Raw genomic sequence first — 6,939 nt, 5'->3', positions numbered from 1 at the left:
TTTTTTTTTTTTTTTTTTTTTTTTTTTTTTTTTTAGGTAGGGGGAGGAGCAGGGAGAGAGGGAGAGAGAGAATCCCATGCAGGCTCCATGCCCAATGTGGAACCCCACATGGGGTTCAATCTCATGACCCTGAGAGCACGACCTGAGTCAAAACCAAGAGTTGGACGCTTACTGGACTGAACCATCCAGGCACCCCTCTAGGGGGCATATTTTAAGCCCCACCTGTAGAAGAGGCAGGCAGGATGTTGAAGACAATTCTCCACTCCAGAGGTGCAGTTGACTTTCTATTTTCCTTCATCATCTCCAAGAATGTGAAAAAGGAATTCATCCTATCTGACTGCGTAATGCCCTATTTGAGCCATATGTCATCCCGCCTAGTAGAATATCCTTAGCCTTATAACGCATTTGTCCTTTTTATGCCCTTTGGGTATACAACAAAATTATCTGGAATGAACGCTATGCTAGGAGACACCTTCTTACTACAACAGAATGTGAGTTGCAGGAGCTATGGGTGAGGTGGAAAATACCCCCTCCCAGATTGTAGTCGGTGCTCACTTAATAGAAGGCCTGACCTGACTTTGCTGCCTTGACTCATGCTGCTAGCTCTCTCTTCTCTGAAATAATGGCACCTCATGTGCATACTGTCTTGCCTCACTCATTGATTTGTTGCTGTGTTTTGCATTTCGCTCCCCAACTAGATGGTAAACTCCTGAGGACAGTGCCTCTCTGTTATCTCTTTCGATGTCCCACAGGGTGCCTAGCACAGTTCGGGGGCTGGTGGTGAGCTCACTACTGTGTGAGGGAACGTCACCACTTTAAAATTGTTGGTGAAATTTACTAGTGATTTCATTTGATACCTTTTTTCCTATCTTGTTAAGCCTTTCTTTCTTGAGGACTGAGACCCCATTAAAGTTTATCTGTCCAGCCCTGCCACCCTCCGCGCCATTTCTCATTGCTTCCCCTAATTTAATTATTGGAAAACCATGTTCTAAAGCCATTTTATTTCCAAATGAGATCATTTACCATCTCTGAGATCAGGACTCATGTGCCCTCTCTGAAGCCAGATTCTCTTTGTTTTTAATAATCATCACCACTGAATATGTTTGTCTTCAGAGGGAAATTCTTGAGAAATTAGGTCCTGAGAGAGAGAGAGAGATCAGGCCTTCTGGAGAGTGGTGTCAGTTACACAGCCATTAATTACGAATCTCAGACTAGAGGGAATCCCTGGCTCAGTACAGAAGGTCTCCACCAAAGTTTCTGTTTGGTTCATGTTTGAAAGTAGATGCAAAGAAGTGGGGCTGTGGGGTTTGTGTCCCAGACGGGTTGAAGCCAAAGTACATGAAACATTAGCTTCTGTGTACCAGAGGCTTGATCACTAACAGAGCACAAAGGTGTTGGGTGTCAGCCAGTTATGGTCCTAGGTGTACTTGGCCAACAGAAGCTGGCTGCCCAGTGGAGAAAGGGGCTCAGGAGACAAGCTTTGGCTCTAACCTCCGCCCTGAGGTGTCTCAGCTGTGGGACAGAAGACAGGTCACACATTTCCTCTGAGCCTCACTTTTATCAGTCTATAAATACAATGGGATTAAGATTGGGCTTTGGGAACTAGGTGACCCATAAAATATCTTCTGGGAACTGTTAAAAATTTATGCCCAGCTGAACTTCGAGAGAGGGAAGGTGTGATACAAGGCTTCTGTTAGAACTCTGGCTCCAATAACTACATGTTGTTTTCACTGAGACCCGTTGGTGGTGGGAAAGATAAAATAGATAATTTATGGATCCTTCACTATAAGACTGCATTAAATGTTACCCAAGCTCTTATAAGGCCGTATTCTTAAATTTGTAGGATCAAAAATCTTTTTGAGAGTTAAGAACTGTCCTCTGTCCAGAACACACACACACACAAGCACACACACACACAGGCACACACACACACACACACACACACTTTTTCATATAACTTTGAGGTAGTTTGTGGACCCTGGAAAGGCAGCTGACCCCTTGCAGAACCTTTGTTAAGAGTGCCTGCTCAAAGGTGAATAAGAAAGTGGGCTGGCCATAAGGACAATCTCCTTTCTGTTATGGCAAATTGTTACTCTAGGTCTCTGCCTTTGGACTGGACTCAACCGAATTCAGTTTCTTCCTTCAGTGATATAGTGTAGGATGTGAGTAAAAGAGTGAAGGAAGTACGTAACTTGTTCTTACTCTCGGTGAGCTTTCGGAGCTGCCCAGAATGTGACTTGGCCAAGTTACTGGGCCTCAGCTTTTTCATCGCCAAAATGGGAATAACTGTATTTATGTCCTAGGATTATTGATACAGTTACCCAGGGGGCAACTAGGACGAGGAGCTGAGAATTCTTGCAGGGAATTTAAGAGAGTACCAAACACTCAGTAATCAAGATAAATAATATTTGAATGCAATATTTTTAAAAATTGAAATTAATACAAACAGTCCATGGTGAACAAAATATCAATTTTAAGTAAAGACAGGATTAGAATCACTGGTTTTTCCTTTTACCCTGCGTTCCAATATGGCGGGCAGAGCACTGTGACCGATCCTAAGAATTTGGTGGCTAAAAAATATGTGGATGTGGCTAATCTAATCCAATTTTTATCTGGAGCCTTAATCTTGTCTAAAACACATGGCTCTCTAGCCTCCCTGGCACACGACTGGGACAGAGCAAAACTCCTCTGAAGGCCCACAGCTTTGTGACAGTCCTCCCAGGATTTCATTCCTGTGGGTCTTTTTCCTTCAGGATAAGCATCCCACCTTCCTCAGCTGCTTTTCACAGGACATAGTGTCAGACCAAGAGGTGATAAGCTTGGCTAATGTCTGGCCTAAAGCAGGATCCTAGAACTCAGCCACTTTTGTGTGATCTGAGGAGATCCAGGACAGATCTGGGGGTGGGAAGGGGGAGGAGAGAAATAACCAGACTTGTCTTCTCCTTCCTTGCAAAGCTTAAAAGTTTGCTTAGAGAAGCCAAGTCTTGGAGACAGTGTAGCTGATGAGTTTTTTCCTCCCGTGCTACCTTGGCGACATACCTAGACAGTCATATATAGGTAATTATGATCTGAAGTGAGTGTGAATTATGATTCTCGACGATATGTCCTTGTGATTTGTTGCAAAATAAATAGTGGTGATTTATGGTGGCTTCACCAACTGCTCTGTTGGTGATGGATCATAATAGTAGATCATGGTAATTATGAACTCAGCACAGAGCTGTTTTCCCCTTGTAATGCCACCGTAACACGGCCAGTGAGGCTGCCGAACATCACAGCCTGTCTGCTGGATGCTGGATTGTGTTCAAGGGGGGCGCTTTGGTCTTTCAAGTAATTCACAGCAGCTTGTCTCTAATAATTGTCCAGGTGGTTGTAGTATTACAGGCTGATGGCATTTTACTTGTAGATTTTTTATTCTAGATGCAAATGAAAATTCCAGAGTTTGTCATTCTTCGATTGGAGGAAAGAACGGGGAAATGCTGAAGTTCGGGGGCGAGGGGTGGGGGGGGCAACGAGCAGGTGACAGAATCCAGATCCCTCTCCTCTCCTTTCTGCCAGAGCCCCCTCCCTGACTCAGGCCTGGGCTATGTCACGCAGATTGTGTCACTGTGTTTATTAATTTTTTTGATTTACACGGAAGAACTTTTTCTCCAAAGAACACGTGATACCTGTCATTAAGACTCCACTTTCAGCCCCTCTATCTATAAAAATCTGCTTGATTTAGAACAATCATTTCCCAAACAGAGTGCAAGAATGCGAGATCCATGGATTCTGTGAAAAAAAGAGTACTTGTAGTCAGGTAACTTTGGAAAATGCCAGGTTAATATAAATGAAAAATTGGTACAGACTTTTGTAAATGAAAGATACATTTTTTAAAAATTTAAATTTAAATTTATTTCTTAAGTAATCTCTATACCCCATGTGGAGCTCGAGCCCAACCCCGAGAGCCAGCCAGGCACCTCGTAAAAGATATATTTTCAAAAAGGTAAGTGAAACCATGTTCTTTACTGCAGGACTTCTTAGAGACTTTGGAAATGGGCACAGTTGAATATTTATGGAAATGACATGGCACACAATAGCCCCTTAGCGATGATCATCCCCAACGTCTGCGTGGTGGATAAAGATGGCCATCAATTCCTCACCAAGCCTCCCGTTACCAGGTAGAGTCTAATTTCCCTACCCTCGCATCTAGGATGGCCCCATGACTTGTTGTAACCAATAGGATGTGGCAGAAGTGATACAGCAATTTCAGGGCTACGCATAGAAGATCTGAAGCTCCCATCTGTTTTGCTAGGATCACCCCTTGCAACTTGACCTTCACGCTGATGAAGTCGGAGCAGCCTCAAGGAAACACCTATGTGGATGAAAACTTAGCCAGCCATGGGATTGAGGCCACTTTGGACCTTCCAGCCCATTCAGCACCCCGACCAATACCTCAGGAAGAGGAAGAAACTTCTAGCCAATCAACGGAATTGGGAGAAATAATAAGCTGTTGCTATTTTAAGACACTGAATTTTGGGGCGCCTGGGTGGCACAGCGGTTGAGCGTCTGCCTTCGGCTCAGGGCGTGATCCCGGTGTTATGGGATCGAGCCCCACGTCAGGCTCCTCTGCTGTGAGCCTGCTTCTTCCTCTCCCACTCCCCCTGCCTTGTGTTCCCTCTCTCGCTGGCTGTCTCTCTCTCTGTCAAATAAATAAATAAAATCTTTAAAAAAAAAAAAAAAGACACTGAATTTTGAGTTGGTTTATTATACACAAGAAATAACTGAAACACTCTGCCTCTTCTTTATTTTTTTATGACACGCTGCTCCTTTCTTTTGCAGAATTTTGCACACCTCGCTTCCTTGTTTTCTTCCCTGCTGTAAACTCTCCAAGTGTGGCATCCGTTATTTATTTTGTTTGCCTCTGTATACCCCCAGCTAGCACACTGACTGGCACAGACTTGACCTTCACAAAAGCACATTGAACGAATAAGCATCTTTTGGGAGACAGTTTCAAAACACTAGTCTAGTATGTAGACAGAATTAGGGGATGACTAATTATATGACAGAAGGATCCTTTGCTAAAGCAGAGATTAACAAAGGCTCCCTTAAATATTGAGACTGCATGCTACATCAAAAATAGGGTTCAATGTGGAAACCCCCCAAATTACTGAAAATTCACTAAAAACATGAAGCTGACCTCAAGACAGTCATGTAGCATTCACATCAATAACAGCAAAATTCCTACTCATATGCCTCCCTTTTAATCCCTTCTCAGGGGAAACAATATTCTGAGGTTGTTGAGTATCACTGACAAGATGTTTTTATTCCTTTAGTAGATACGCATATATATGGAAAAATACAGAACACCAGATTTTGTGTTATAGGCTTCTTATCCATTTGTGCTTTTGTTTTATTTGTGCTTAGGTTTTGAAAGTTATGCACCTTGGTGTACGTATGTCTAATTTTTTCCTTTTAACTGAGGTAGAGTGTTCCATTTTATGACTAAACATCGGTCTATTGTTCACTCTGCTATTGATGGAGAATTAAATTATTTCCCGTATTTATTATGGTAAACCAAGCTATCATGGACATCTTCGCATACACCTGTGCATGGTAAGAGCTCACTGAGGCCCTTTTCCAGATGAGGAACTTGAGGCTCATAGCACTTAAGGGCCTTGCCTGATCTCAGAGGGTTAATCAGGTTAGGGCCAGAATTCCAATTCAGACCATGTGTCTTATTTGCTGCACTTAGCCTCCCAAAAGGCCGTAAGGTCTTCCAGACAGCGGGTGTACTGCTTGGAGAGGGATCTGAGAAAGGAAGTTTCGTGGCTGCCTCATGAGACTGAGCTGAGACTCGCTTCCGTTTCCTGCTGCCAGTCATGGAGCAAAGACACGTCAGGAAACTTAACAATGAGGAGACAGTACAAGATCAGTGATCCCAAGTCACAGGATCAAGACCCAGCTTTGCCACTTCCGAGCCATGGGACTTGGGGCCTGTTGCTTCATTTTTCTGAATGTCATCTCTAAAATTCCAACACTCTAACATTTAACACCTCGCCTTGGTTGTGAGCCTCAGGGAAGGTTATGTGCAGGGAAGAAGCTTATCCATTCATGGACATTTAATTGGTTAAATCTGCTAATGGAAATTTAAGACATGTCACCCAGTTTTGGGCTCTTGATGACTTGTTTGAGAGAATAAGTTGCATTTAAGGCCAGAGAAGGCAGAGCCTGAAGTCTGAGAGCAGGAAGTGGTGTTTTCCTGGGGACGGGCAGTCTGGCGTTCTGTGAGGTACAAGCTGATCGCTTATGCTGCAAGGACCTCTCGTCTGGTCGGTGATAGAGCTCCAGTCCAGCCAGCACGGGAATATATAACTATGCGGATAAGTGGCCAAAGTTCTGGGCTTTTCTGATGAGGTGAATGTGGGTCCTTGTTTCTTAGCTTTAAGAGAGGGCCTTAAATAAAGTACATGCATCCATCAGTGATCTAGGTCTTGGGTTCTGGAATGTGTGAGGAAAAGGGAACTTGGGACACTGAGTGTCTCCAGAGCTATAAGGTGGTTTCAGTTCCACTGAACTTAGGGATAAATGCTGTTTGGTATGTGCCAACCATCCAGTGCCAACATGGCGACCTTTACTCTTGTTCTCTTGTTCGTCTCTTCAGCATGCTGCAATTTGGTCCTGAAGCCCTGCTCAGTTCTCCTGTAGCTAGGTGCAGGAATGGTTTAGTGAGCCCCTTCGCATCTTCATTTTTCTAATTGGAATAGACTTGGCCTTGGGTGGCTCCACGTGCACCCAACACCTGCAGCAGCGTTGGAACATCGAACAGAACTGCAAGCATCTCAGAAACCCTGAGCATACCTCCCCCATTTAGCAGATGAAAATCTAAGGACCCAGAGAGAGAGAGACTCACTGAGGATCTCACAGGCATTGAACAGTGTACAAAGAATCAGAAGCAGGGAG

At 44.0% G+C, this 6,939-nt stretch overlaps 1 long non-coding RNA gene across 1 annotated transcript in view; it reads left to right on the top strand.

Moving 5' to 3' along the window:
* Positions 1–4,613, top strand: part of LOC117795249 — a 37,606-nt gene extending 32,993 nt beyond the window's left edge. Inside the window, exons 5-6 of the long non-coding RNA XR_004619131.1 lie at positions 4,011–4,157; positions 4,292–4,613. This is a non-coding gene — a long non-coding RNA (uncharacterized LOC117795249). The remainder of the gene's footprint in view (positions 1–4,010; positions 4,158–4,291) is intronic.
* The last annotated feature ends 2,326 nt before the right edge of the window (positions 4,614–6,939 follow it).

The sequence above is a fragment of the Ailuropoda melanoleuca genome, chromosome 12 (assembly GCF_002007445.2).
Source record: "Ailuropoda melanoleuca isolate Jingjing chromosome 12, ASM200744v2, whole genome shotgun sequence".
In the NCBI taxonomy this organism is placed as follows: Eukaryota; Metazoa; Chordata; class Mammalia; order Carnivora; family Ursidae; genus Ailuropoda; species Ailuropoda melanoleuca.
The sequence above is the reverse complement of the archived record's forward strand: the minus strand, read 5'-3'. Positions and strand labels throughout refer to the sequence as shown.